General features: G+C 38.9%; 1 long non-coding RNA gene across 1 annotated transcript; it reads right to left on the bottom strand.

Moving 5' to 3' along the window:
* Nucleotides 9325-10356, bottom strand: LOC110437654. The gene is made up of 3 exons (XR_002455558.1): nucleotides 10184-10356; nucleotides 9980-10094; nucleotides 9325-9609 (listed from the first exon to the last, which is right to left on the bottom strand). It is a non-coding gene; the product is annotated as an uncharacterized LOC110437654 (long non-coding RNA).

Consider the following 14696-nt stretch of genomic DNA (forward strand, 5'->3'; position numbering starts at 1 on the left):
GCTGAATCTTTGGTCACTGCGGTGATGGCGATGTTGGATGCTTGCGAGCATCGTGATGATGGTGGTGACAGGGGGAGCGGGTACCGTTGGTGGTCCGGTTTGCCGGGCGTACCCGTCTCTGCTCTCCGTAAGGACTTAGTCAGGAAGCGGCCCCCTGGGACTTACAGTGCAGCTCCAAGCTATATGGCTCTGGCTTGACTAATTAGCAGGACCTCCACTAGTAGGGTGTTACTTTCCGGGTAGGCGTGAGGAAGTAACTTGGGTAATGAATATTAAGTTAGCGGCTGCTCGGTACGCCATGGCTATGGGTATCGACTGTCGAGCGCCCCGGCGAAAACTCACGAGTGGCATCCTATTAGTTGGACCCTGTGAAAGGTCTCGTAGTGAGACCCTGCCTGCTCACCTTGGTAGTGTTTTGGGGAGTCATGACCCCGGGCATATGGGAATCACGACTTGGAGTGAACGTGCACACCTCTGCAGAGTGTAAAACTGATATATCAGCCGTGCTCACGGTCACGAGCGGCCCAGACCCTCACTTGATGAGCAAATTGGATTCACTGGATACTTGGAGATGGAACTTGGCGAGGTTGCTACCTCGTGTTTTGGCGGAATGGCTATTCCGTGTTGGCAGGATTGCTATCCTGTGGTAATAATTGGGGTTAATCCCTGGATTACTATAATAATTAGGATAGTCCTTTAAAAGATGCTAATTACTACTTACACTAAATAAGGGTTGGGTTTATGCTACTCATAATTAGTAGTAGGTTGTTCTGATAATAGTCATAATTAAAAGTGATCAACTAAAATGCTACTGTAGTCAAACCAAGACAGCTTTACCTTGTTTTAAGCCTTGCATGTCATTACTTTCCGTCTGTGCTTGCTGAGTTCGACATGAGCTCACCCTTGCTATAATCATTAAAGGTTGCTCGGACGATCAGGAGTACAATTGCGATTTCCCTGAGGACTACCCTGAGTCTCCTGGTTGTTAGGCTCGTGTGGTTCTGCCGTCGACCTTCCTTTGGCAAGGTGGTCCTGCTACGTCGACGTTTAGTTTCCCCTTTATTTATGGAACAGTTTAGCTTATGTTTCCCCTTCGCACTTTGATAAACATTTGGCTTGTAATAATGGTACATTTACTCTCATTTATGTAATCCGTTTGAACACTGTGTTTTGTACCATTGATGATGTCGGTCCATGTGTGTGAATTTGAGATCCTGGCGCACATGTGATTTGGCACCCGAATGCTCTTTTACATCCGGGTGTGACAAAGACTGTCACTCTCACAATCTACCTCATCACCCCATGACCCATAATGTAGGGTGCAATCATAGGAAAATACAGTATAGGCACCACTCTACACAATATTCACCACTCGCCCATGCTACCAATGAGCAAGCGCTATAAGATCCTAAAATGGTCGTCCCAAAATGATGGATAACTTCTCATCACCACCAATCTTTACTACCATAAAGTCTACAGGAATGTACGAGCTGTCAACTCATATATAGATGTCTTCTAGAATGCCCTTCGGGTAGCACAACCAATAGTCTGCAAGCTACAAGCACATAGTTTTGTGCAATAATGCATCGCCATAAATTTTCTCATAGATTATCTTAGGAATGATGTTGACACTTACACCAGTCACAGATTGCTTCATTGAAGTTCATGTTTCCAATGGAGATCGGGATAACCGGTCTCCCTAGATCGCCTTTCTTGATTGGCAGAGATTAGTCGTTCCATCCTTGAGTTGAAGGATCACTCCAATAGCTTCCTACATTAAATATGTCTGTAAGATTTGCATTTCTAATTCTTTCGGTTGCCTCGAAATCTTACCTTGGTTAGCAGGAGGAACAACAGTTGCAAGCTAAGATATTTGTGACTAAATCATTTTATGAAAACTTTGTTGATTCTTAATGGTATTACTATCCATTCTATTATTAATTGTTTCTAGCACTTTGTCATTAGATACTAACTTCTTAGATAGGTTATCCATTAACTTTCCTTGATTGAAAACTAACTCTCTCAAAGGGGTTGATTGAAATTATTGAAAGAATTATTACCTTGATAATTATGTGAGTAATTAGGTCTTTGTTGTTGATTCCAGCCTTGATTCTGTTGAGGACGATGGTAGCTATTGTTGTTTACGATGAGTATTTCACACCCTCTTGTAGCTCTGGGCAATTGTTGCCTAAATGCTCACTTTCTCCACATTCTTCACAAGTCATGTGGGAATCATGAATGTGTATGACTTCTTTCTTCTCGATGGCTCCCTCATCGAGACTCTTCATTAGCATGTCCATCTTGGTAGACAACATGTCTACCTCGTTGAGCTAGTGCATGCCTCCGCCTCTCTTGCAAGTTTGAGTTCTTTCTTCACTCTAACCTTGGTTGGACGCCATCTTTTCCACAAGAGCTATGGCTTGAGGAATAGTGAGTGATAAGAATGCACCACCAACAACAGCATCCATGGTCTCACGGGTGTTATTATTGAGCCTATGATAAAAGGTCTGCAAGAGTAGCCAATTCTCCATTCCATGATGAGGACATTCTAGGATATAATCTTGAAAGTGCTCCTAGGCTTGATGACGACATTCATCACGTTGCTGTCGAAAACTTGATATTTTCCCATGATGGGCACTTGTTTTGCCCATAGGGAAGAACTTTGTTAGGAAATTGGTAGAGCAAAGTGCCCATGTAGTGTTCTTCTCCTTATTTGTATAAAACCATTGCTTCGCTAACCCCAAGAGTGAGAATGGGAAAAGGTGAAATAGTATGGCATCTCTGGGGACATCCTTGGTGGTGAAAGTGCTGTAAATCTTCAGAAAGTGGTGGAGATGAGCACTAGCATCTTCATGTGCTTTCCCACAAAAATGGCTAGCTTGCACCATATTGATGAGTGCAAGCTTAAGCTCAAATGGATGCTCAATGTCCACAGCAGGTCCAGTATGGATGTTGTCTATAGTTAGAGCTAAAAACTCACAGAGTGACTTGTTTGTCATGGCTTCGAACTCTAGTGTTAAGCTTCAAAATAAGCTTTGTTGATCTTCAGATTCAGACGGAGCTTTAAGCTAAGATGATGATGATGATGCGTGAACTTTCCTTAGCTTGGCTCTAGTCTTTCTAACTAATGCTTCTAAATTGTCAATGAAATTATCTAGAAGGACAAACTTGTTCATACATTACCCTATAAACGATATATAAATAGACAAAAGACAAGAGTAAGGCTGCATGACTAGAGAAAATGATGGTTTTTCAATCACATTAGTGGATGCAAGTGATAGCTCATTATCCTTTGAATAGCTTAATCAACCTTCCCCAACAATGGTGCCAAAAATGCTTGTTGACATTTTTAACGTCGTTACTAAGAATGGAGTTTAAAACCCCATCCCTCGCAACGGCGCCAAAAATGCTCGTTGACACCTCTAACACCACTTAAGCTAAGTTGTCATCCCTAGCATGGTGTTAGAGGTGTTGGTATTAATAAATGCAAATGTTCCTCTAAAATAAATATAATATCCACAAGCGCACAAATAATACCGATGTAGCATTTTAGCCAGAAGTAATCCAGATATCATTATTTATATTTTTACCAATGGGAAGGGACAGCTAAGAATAATGAGCAATGAGCATCACTGCATGTGATAATGGAGAGTGTAACCATATCTTTGTTTATCTTCTCATACAGGGTAAGTGTCACAAGATAAGATATATGATAAATAATAAATGATAAATGATAAGCATATAGTCACATAATAAATGATAAACGATAATCATATAGTCACATAATAAATGATAAATATCTCAATAGAGTACTCTAAGTCTATAACACTAGCATAGCATTAGGATGATCTATGAGGATAAATCCTTAGTTATTCTAACTATAAGTCAAAGCATACAATAATTAGTACAATTACACTTGGTAATCATGGTAAGACAAGGTTATATCTACACATAGGGATATTACGAAGGAAGATGAAGAACATATCAATCACTTCCCTGTAATAGTTGTGTTCTACCAGTCCTATACTTGGAAGAAGGACTATAAAGGACTCAATAGGACTATCACTCCCGTGATCTACCTTACGATCTAGAATATAGGGTGCAATCGCAGAAAAATACAGTATAGGCACCATGCCTACATAATATTCATCATTCACCCATGGTATCAATGAGCAAGCGCTATACGATCCTAAACTTGAATATATTTCTAATCCAACTATGTCAAGCATATAATCAAAGTAAACTAAGAATATTATAGTTGAGAATATAAGCAAATAGAGCAAAGTCACATCCAATATAGTAGAATAGACCAAAGTCATATTCATAGTAGCAGATGAACAATATGAATAATACAAGAATGAATATATAAAAGTAGGAGAGAAAGTGAGGAATTACCAAGCAAACCCTTGTTAGATCCAGAAACCAAGCAATGCTTTCCTTCTTCTAGTTCTAATCCCTTGTAGCTATGCTCTAAACTATGGAGCTCTAATTGAGATGGTGGCTCTAGGGCTTGATCAGAGGCTTCCCTCTTGAGATAGATAAATAATAATAAATTTCCTTCTCTCCTTCCTAGGCCATGGGCCTTTCTTATATAGCTCTTTCTAAGGAACGTCAGCCATCGGATCAAACCAATCTAAATGGATGATTATTATTGATCTCAAAGGCGGTGGAGGCATGATCCACGAGACTCCCCCTGATTGGCCATAGGGGGAAGGCGCCTGCCCTGGCCTGCTGCCAGGTGTCCCCCCTCTAGGGGTGCATCTTCTCGAGTCTTCTAGAGTCTTCTTTTATATACATAGGTGCTTTTATCTCTATGTAAATCTGACATGTAGAGCTTCTTTGGATCTTTTCTAATAACTCCCTATAGAAATAGATATTCACCAAAACTCATGAAATTCTGTCAATGTAACCCCTGTATCTAGATGATATTTATATTTAGGTCTTTTCTCACATTTTGTTGATGGTTAAAAATAACACTTTATCTATCGTCAACTGTATGACGACATGGAGACTTGTTTTCCGGACGGCGACATCAAGGCGGAGATGATGTCGCCACCATGGAATAATTTTCTCCTGTCTCTTTTCTGTTTTGTTGTGGTTAGAGCTAACAATGATGGACTAGAAAGATTAAATTTCAGATCGGTTTTCCTTATTCTTCGGTGGTAGAAAGAAGAAGAAACAAGAGAGAGAAGAAGTTTCTCAACTCTACTTGCATGAATGTTGGCCATGGTTCGTTTGGCATCTATTCTCAGGCCATTTGTCGAGTGTTTGCCTATGCAGTCATCCATACGAATCGTCGTATATGTTTAGATTGAGATCTAGAGCTATAAAAAGTGTGAGTACAGTTTAGATGATCAGTTTCTAGATAGTGTATTTCAGAGTACTTGTAATATGATGATGTACTAGGTTATAATCTAATACAATACTTCTTTCATCTCAAAAAAAGTGTTACAACAACTGTAATATCAAATTATGTCTTGACTTCCTGCTTAGGCCAGAATTAAACAAATGACTTGAATTATAGGGTGGCCGAATCCCAAAACTATCTGTATAACACTCTACAGAAACATGGCATAATAATATTCAAAGAAGAGATATTGGATGGTTTTATAACTTTACTAAAAAGTAATAAACTTTACTAGCATGACAATTCTACATACCTAAATTACCTTGGTGCGAATAGCCTTTTTGAAAAAACACACACATAAATATCTTCATATGCCAAATTTCTCATACAACCGTAATTTTGTTACTGACATGGTGCATATACATAGACTTGAGTGTGAAAGTTCCATCTTTACATAGACTCCACATACATGCTAACCAGTATGTCAGTTCATTAATCATTGCTCAAAATTTACTGAGTTTGACATTTCAAAAATAACATACGCCTTATCCATCTAAAATGAACCTCATTACTACCTCTTTCATGAAAAAAATGTAATCCTGGTTCTATCTTTAGTTATTTATCTAAAATTTGTCTAAGTTTGCATCTTTGTTGTGTTTTTTTATAAAAAATAAAAGAATTGAAGCTCCAAAGTTGCATGTTTTTTTAAAAAAAGAATTTCCAAAATTGCAAATTATGAACTCAGATTTAAAATTGTAGGACTTGACAAGGATACTCTAAGGCTTGTTTAGCAGAGCTCCACCAACTCAAGATACAGGAAAAATAGATGCAGATTCACTTTTCTCGGTCAAACTCTTCTAGATCGAGCAGCTCCACGAAAATCATTGGTCTACCCTCGTATCTATGGATTTAGTGGAGCACCTTAAGAGACTTCACCAACTCAAATTTGGTGGATTCAGAAAACATTACACACCACTGCCACTAGTTACACAAAAATAACGATTCATTTTTATTGTGTTTCGCTTCTTCCTCTCCCATACTATGTCCGTAGAGACCATCCTCACCTGTCACCTCCGATGCGGTCGGTGAGCACTGTCCCAACTGTGGGCCGCCTCCCCCTACCCCAACCAATGAGCCGCCCCTACCCACTGTAGTGTGCTCGCTAGCCATGGCCAGCCATGCCACGCGTTCTCTGATGAGACCATGCTCGCCCGCCCTAGCCGTGCCTGCCATGGCCAGTCATGAGAGTTGTTGCCCTAGCCCCACATGTTCGTCACTAGTATAGAAAATATTTTTAGGGACGCCTCTCTTTTCTATCAGAGGTGGTTAAACTAGCACGACGTCTCTAATGTCACCAAGGAGCACCGTAGCTCCGTGACCGTCGCTGAAGATCCATTTTCAAAGGTGGTTCCATTAAGAAATTCGTTTTAGAGACAGTTCTGTTAGGATAACCGCCTCTGAAAATGCTATTTTCAGGATGGTTGCTTATGTCCATCGTCTTTCAACCACCTCTAAAAATCAATTTCCAAGGATGGTTAACTAAAAATAGCTGCAACACAAATAAAGTCATGCCTTTTTTAAATAAAGTCGGATGAAGACATAAATTATATCAAAATTGTAGAGAGATCTAAGACTTTACAGTTAATAAAAATTTTGTTTGAGATCAATTAGGGTTTCAAATATATAAATTAAGTCTTAGATTTTGAATTTTAAATTTTTGAATTTTTCAAATGACCTTGGATGGAGAAATGTCTTATTTGAAAGGTGTAGTGCTCAACGAGATCTAAAACTTTATAGTTTAAAGTTTTCTCATTTAAGATTGTTTATGAGTTAATTTGTACATATATTAGTATAAATAGAAAGCATCATATAACTAGTCACAAAGTGATTGTGCTAGGTATAGTGATAAAGGATAGAGTGTGCAAAGTGAGAGGTTGTGAGTTTGAATCCTAGTGGCCATACTATATCAAAGTATGGCTGCACAAAATATATTAAACCAACCATCTCTGAAAATTGATTTTTAATTGCGATTGTCTTGAGAGAACTGCTTCTAAATATTAATTTTTAGATGTGTTTCTAAAACCGCCTTTGAAAATCACTTACTTTTAACCGTCTCTAAAAATCTTTTCTCTACTAGTGCCTCCATGTGCTCCAGTCTCCACTCCAAACTAAGGAGGATGAAAGAGCTGATATGTGGGCCCAAGTGTCAGCGAGAAAGAGGAGAGCAAACTCAGCTGGAATTATACCAAGTACGGATGAAATCCATATTCATGGTGGAGCTGCTCCGTTGTGGATATGGAGCTCTGCCTACTCTTGCATGAAGAAGTGTCTGTTTTTACTTGCGACGATATTGAACCTGTTCACTAATTTGCTGTGAGAGAAAAATACTACTGAATGACTGACAGATTCGCTAGATAAGCAAACAAGACCAATCGTTGGGCACTATCCCGAGGTTTGGTGCTGTCGTAAAGAAACTACTTTTGCAGTGGTACGCAGGTCATAATTTGAACATTCACAATGTGAAGAGAGTAAAAAAGGTCATCCTTTTACACTACAAGAAAATGTGGTATTAACAACGGGATATGTGGTCGTTACATGTCCAAATGTAGTCACGAGAAGTTATTAATGACCACAAAAATGTGGTCATCCATGGTCGTTAAAAGCTCCATCGTTAATACAATTAATGACTATTCACCATGAGGCACTAACGACCACATTTGTAGTAATAACGACAACATTTTCCATCATTTATTTTATTAATACTAATTTAGCCACATTTACATTGATTTATATTGATATTTTTTCACATTGCCTACTTATTTATAACACCAGCCACCACTTGGCACCAGATGTGACATAGTTTCCACAACAGAAGAATAAACAATATAAACTTGTAACAGAAAACAAATATTATTGATTCAATATGGCAATACATCAAGATGTATCTTTGCAGAAAAGAGAATATCAATTAACCATGAAACTAATAGTGCCTAACTTGCAGATAGTTCCCATACAAAAAAAATAGTGCCTAATCATACTACTATAACAAAATACTAATCTTCAATTGGAGGCACACCGCCACACTGTCCTTCGACAGCTTTAAGCCTGCGCGTTTGGGTTACCCAATTTTTTAGGTCGGGTAATTTGGGTAATAAAAAAACTACAACCCGATATTAGTCCTGAAAAACATTATCCGCAATTTTGGGCTGATAATTCGGGTTTAGGTTTAGGTATTCCCGATATACCCGAATTTATAAAAAAACAATAAATTACACAAAATTTCAGTAGTAATTTATATATAATTTCAGCAGCAATTTGTATAAATTTCAATAGCATTTTGTAGAGAATAATATATTATAGTCACTTGTTCAAATATAGAGAATTACATTCTAATAAATTGATAAGTTCAAATGCTCAACTAACAACACATGATAAATACAAAAGACATAGACAAATATTTGGGTAGTTTGGGTACCGGGGGATATTACCTGAATTACCCAAACTAATTTCGGGTAATGAAAATCGCTATCCGAATTTAGGTTGGGTACTTCGGGTTCAGGTATTTTGGGTCCGGGTTTGGGTAATTCGGGTACGGGTAATGGGTATTGACTATTTTGCCTAGGCTTAGACAGGGTCTTGTCAACAACAAGTTCCTTCATCAGCCTACAGTAACTTCAATGTTAATCCTATATATGACCCAAACAAAATCATAACAAGCTAAAATCATAATCGGTACCTTCAATGTTAACCCTATTTATTCAGAGCTAAACTATGTTGAAACCAATTGAGTAATATTATGTCACCACTACATAGACTGAAATATCAGTAAGATGGCAACAAATAGTCATATTTTGTTGTTACTGATACAATGGTTAAGAACATGGAGCTTGTTCATATGGGAGATCTATCCTAATTTAAATTTAATAAAGTGTCACTTAAATATTAAGAAATTAGAAATTAAAATATTAGATAGTTAAATCATGAATATATATTGCCATTAAGTTTAAATAAATTATTGTCAATGATCCATACAGGCAGGAAACTAAAATGATTACTTTTGCAGAACTGATACTACTGTATCCAGATGCACATGGACAATTTCAGACACCACATTACAGCAAAAAAAATAAGCAACCCCAAAAATTAAAGCAATCGAATTTCAGGAAGGACGGTTTATCTCAAACATGAATTGGAGTCATCAGGTAGATATGAAAAGTGCTTGTGAGCTCAAAGTATTGCCTCGTGGATTAATGAATATGATCCTGCAAAAAAAAACAAACATGAATATTCTCTGTTGAACAATTATTTGCATTCATGACATGATATAGAATATCTTCATGAAATCTAAAATAAAGATCTACTAAATAGAAAACCTACTGGAGGAATACGGTTGTGCTACTGCCAATATAATAATAATAATCCAAGAGCAGCAGCACGACAAAATAGCAAGCAATTCGTGGTTCTATAAGAAACTAATATTTCATACTTAGTGATGTAATTAGCAGTGGAAACAGGCCGGATCACAGTTCTTCCTAGTGCAGTTTGATTCGTATGAGGATAACAAATTGATGATAATGATAGGCATCAGAGACAAAACTAATGAAGTAAAGAAAATTATGGTGCCGCACTGACCCATGTTGTAACAACAGAGGCTTCGATCTAGAAGAATCATCGAGGGCAGCACTGGTTGAAATCCCAATTAGCAACTATTCTGGGATTCGCAGATTGGTCACAAATCAAATCACACCTGAATCATGATAGAGAGAGTGGGATTGAAGAGGGGCAAGCTTCTCGAGATGCAGATGAGGATTCCATTAAGGAAAGATGACTGCTTACGGTAGGGGTCGCCAAGATCTGGACGTGCTATTGTAGTTGCCTCGTCATCTCCGTCCAGCGTCAACGATCAATATGGTTTAGCAGAATCGGCAGCGGCTTTGGTAATCCTGGTGGCACCCGTAGTCGATGCCTATGTGTTGCACTTGGACGACTGGTTGGCCGTATGGATCCATGTACGGCAAAGCTAATTAACAATGGAAAGCGTGACTTGTGAAGGTCCCATCCCTGCCACAGAGCGGGCATCCATCTACGGGGCTGTCCTCAGTGGGGTCCTCCCCTGCCATGGTGGCGGAAGGATACACCTGCGCGTTGTGAGAGAAAAATACTACTCAAGCAGATTTGATAGATAAACTCAAGTGAACTAAATGGCCGCCGCTAGTGCAGCAAGCACACATCCACTTGGAGAGGCGTGTGTGCGGATCAGTATGGGGAGCTCGAGCAAGCTTGTTGGAGGAGAGCAGGTGCGCGGCGGTGGGAACGGTGCGGTGATCTCGGCAATGGAAGGGCACCGCCGCACCAGGCCAAAGGTGATCGCAGGGTGGGCATGGGGAGTTGGTTTTCCACTAAACTATGTCAGTTTAGTTTCCTTTGTTAAATTTTAGTCACCTAAAATTATTTTAGCTATTTTTAGATGATTGGTGAAACTAAATTATTTTAATTTCTTTTTAGTCAGTGTAGTTGGAACTGTAGTTATTAAAGTGACTAAAGTTTAGTGGCTAAAATTTAGCAAGAAAAACCAAACAGACTCTAGATCCGTGGCGAGGTGAACAAGGGAGGGGGTAATTGCCAAAAGAAGGAAGTCAAGACCACAAGAGGGCTCGATGACGACGGGGCAAAATTTGGTCGTCGAGCACCCGACGACCACATATTAGGGCAGCTCCAGTGTAGAACAAAAGGGAACCATGAGCAGCTGAAACCGAACCATGCACACTGCAGCAAGCGAACCATGGTGTCAAAATTTGCAATCGGACTTCAAAGACGGTTCGGTTGTTGGTGAATTAAAACGGCGCTATTAGCGTCCGGACGTCTGGATCTAGGGGTCCGTCCGGACGCACATATCCGTCCGCCTACTACACGGAACACCTCCATATAAAACACCCCTCTCCTCCTACACGGAACCTCCATACACCCCTCTGTCTTTCTTTCTGCTTACTAGATAGACCGGGAAACGCGTATATATATGCGCTCGGGAGAAATTTTTGTGAGATTGGCAAAGATAGAGAGGAAAACTACCATACTATTGGAGATAATTTTTTCTTATTTTACTAAAAAAATAAAGATAGAAAAGTCGAATAGTAAACTATTGCAGATGCTCTCACTGTGGGTCTAGCGATGCTTACACTGTGAAGATTGAGGAGTGCAAAAGTAAATCGAACTCTACTGCTACAGTTCTGCCACGGTTCGAATGCGAAGCTGGAGCTGCTCTGCAGTGGTCGCTAAGTTTTGGTTGTTAATGTGACTATTTGTTGTCGTGTTAGTGGAAGATCAACATTCAACGCACATGTTTTAGACTCGTGGAGGCTTGCATTGAGACCATTGATTCTTGACCTCGGAGACGGAGTGAGACAACGAACTCGTTGCACTAGCTAGGAGGCGAAGTTTGGTGGACGAGACTGCAACTGGATCGCCCCACCAGCAGCAGTCACGTTTTAAAAGTGCTTGGTGCTAGATGAATTTGCAACGGAGCTATTTTATATAGTAAATAAAGTAATATAGAATTTGTGAGTACGAGTAGGAGTAATAGTCTTCCGGCCTGCTATTGGTCAGCCGCCGCATTGGAAAGAAAGAGGAGACGTGCGCCACAACAAGGTCCAGGAACAAGGGGCTGCCGTCTGCCTTGGGTCAATTTTTCTTTGTCTCTACACTTTCGCTTATATTTTATAATTATTATCTATGTACCATTATTAGTGCCGTAAAATTTGATGTGATAAAGAATTTTAAAAAAATTTTAAATTTCGTGTGTAACTAAACAAGACCAAGGTTTCGTTCGTGGCCAATATACACTAGGTTTCAATACGGACGACTTTATTCCGGGTAGAACGACCTCCAGAACGGCTCAGTTCCCCAGTTCCTAAAAAAACGAACAAAGCCTTAGGCCTTGTTTAGTTTAAAAAAGATCCGATGTTTCGAAAGAATGTTAGAAGAGATTTTTGATAATAAGATCGGTCTCAATACATAGTTTCATGATACAGTTACCAAAACTATAAACTAGGTAACCGAGCCACATGGGTTTCATGAGGATGAAACTCCTCTCTCATTTGATGAAACTCCTTCATTAAATGACCCTACCAAATCAGCAATTTTGCTTATGTGGCACCCTATTTAATGTGCATGACACTATCATGAAACATGCATTGAGACTGGCCTAATAGAAATCAAAATTATATAGCTCGTCTGAAAACTCCGAGATAAATTTATTAAGTCTCATTAATCCGTCATTAGCATATATAGGTTACTGTAACAATTATGGCTAATTATAGACTAATTAGGTTTAAAAGATTTATCTTGTAAGTTACCGCTAAATTATGTAATTAGATTTTTTTTTCTACATTTAATACTCTATGCATGTGTAAAAAGATTCGATGGATGAATGAAAAGTTTTTAGATAGAGAATTAGAGCTTGCCTGCGTTCCTGCGAGATCTCATCCGTGTTCTGTCTTAATTCTGTTTGGGAGACAGACTTGACCGAACCTGGTTAGCTGGGAGGTAGCCAAACGGGTCGTGATCGGACGCCGGTGGGGGCGGCAATGCTCCACATCACATCATATAAGAAAGCACGCGCGGGCCTCACAACATGCAAACGGAGGTATCGGTTGCGCGATTAATTTCTGCTACTGCTAACTACGAGCTGTTAGCTTGACAGAAAATACTATTGAATAATTAGTAGTTAGATTCGGCGAACAAGCTCATAATTATCATCAGCTGTTTCGCCTTCAATTTGGGAGAGAGAGAGATCAACCGAGTTTCCGGATTAGCAACGGCGGAGAGAGGAACGGACACGGCCAGACGAAGCGGAATAAGGTCAGCAGAAACCAACTCCAAACTCTCGAATATTTCAAGAATGCATAGGAATTTCGTTTCAGTAGAACCAACAATTGGAAAACTACTCGTATATAAAAGTCAGAGGTAGAGAGCCCTGGCTGTTCTCTGCCTGCCACCACGTGCAGCTGCTTCCGGACCACCACCCTGTCGTCGGTACATATATATTGTTATTATTATTATTAATAAATGGCCGCTTCCTCCTTCTCAAAAAAAGAAATGATTTTAACCTAACAGTACTCAGTTAAACAATCACCATCAAATTTATTTCAAAATACAACTTTATGACACAAAAAATATTAATTAGATTTTACTAAGGAGAACAATTCTAGAATTGTGCGGCCGGACATTTAGTTAGCGGGTCGAATTTTATCTCAATTCCACGTTTTTTCCAGCACCCTGCAATCCAAAAAGAAAAAAAACCAAAAGAAAGACCTTGTATACTTTTCTGTAGCGCCACTTTCTTGTCCCCTACCTGTTTTGCAACTCCCTATTTTTCCCTATTTTATAGCTATAACCAATAGCTATGTTGGTAGAGTATTTGTTTGAGAAATCCAAAGTGTATTTACACATATAGTGCGCTACTATAGTAATCTGGCCCCGTTGAAATTAATCAGTGTGAGTTTCTTTTTTTTCTTTTCTTCGTAAAATTTTCACCTATCAATGAAAAATTTGTTTCTACATCAATTAGAGCCTCTTAGAATAGATTTTTTTCCCCTGTGGTTTCTATGGCGTATGATTTTTGTTTTCGTAATTTACAAATTCCTATGTTCTAAAGACGACTCTTAATAACCTCTAAAATGCAGAGAGGACATATATGCAGATAATAACTACTTTTCCATTTGGATCTTGTTTAGATCCAAAAAGTTTTTGGATTTTGACACTGTACCACTTTTGTTTGTATTTGACAATTATTGTCCAACCACAAACTAACTAGGCTTAAAAGATTCCTCTCACGATATCTAACCTAATTGTGCAATTAGTTATTTTTTAATTTATATTTAGTGCTCCATATATGTACCGCAAGATTCGATGTGACGGAGAATCTTAAAAAGTTTTTGAATTCAGTAGGGAACTAAGGCCTTGTTTACTTCTATTTTTTTTTGGTAAAATGGGCACTGAAGCAATTTCGTTTATATTTGATAAATATTATATAATTATGGACTACCTAGGCTTAAAAGATTCATCTCGCAAATTAATGTATAATTAGTTATTTTTTATGTATATTTAATGTTCCATGCATATGCCATAAAAATTCGATGACGGAGAATCTGAAAATTAAATTTTGTAAATTTGTTTAGAAACTAAACAAGGCCTTGCTCTGATTGATATTGATATTGAGAGAGACGGCGTCATGATGATGCGATGCCGGCTGGGGGGTTGGGTTGGGGGTTAGTTGATCCAACCAACCCCCAACAACCATCCTCTCTTCCTCTTGCATTGCATTGCATTGCATCTCCCAGTCAAATTCCAT

Source organism: Sorghum bicolor, chromosome 8, assembly GCF_000003195.3.
Source record: "Sorghum bicolor cultivar BTx623 chromosome 8, Sorghum_bicolor_NCBIv3, whole genome shotgun sequence".
Taxonomy (NCBI): domain Eukaryota; kingdom Viridiplantae; phylum Streptophyta; class Magnoliopsida; order Poales; family Poaceae; genus Sorghum; species Sorghum bicolor.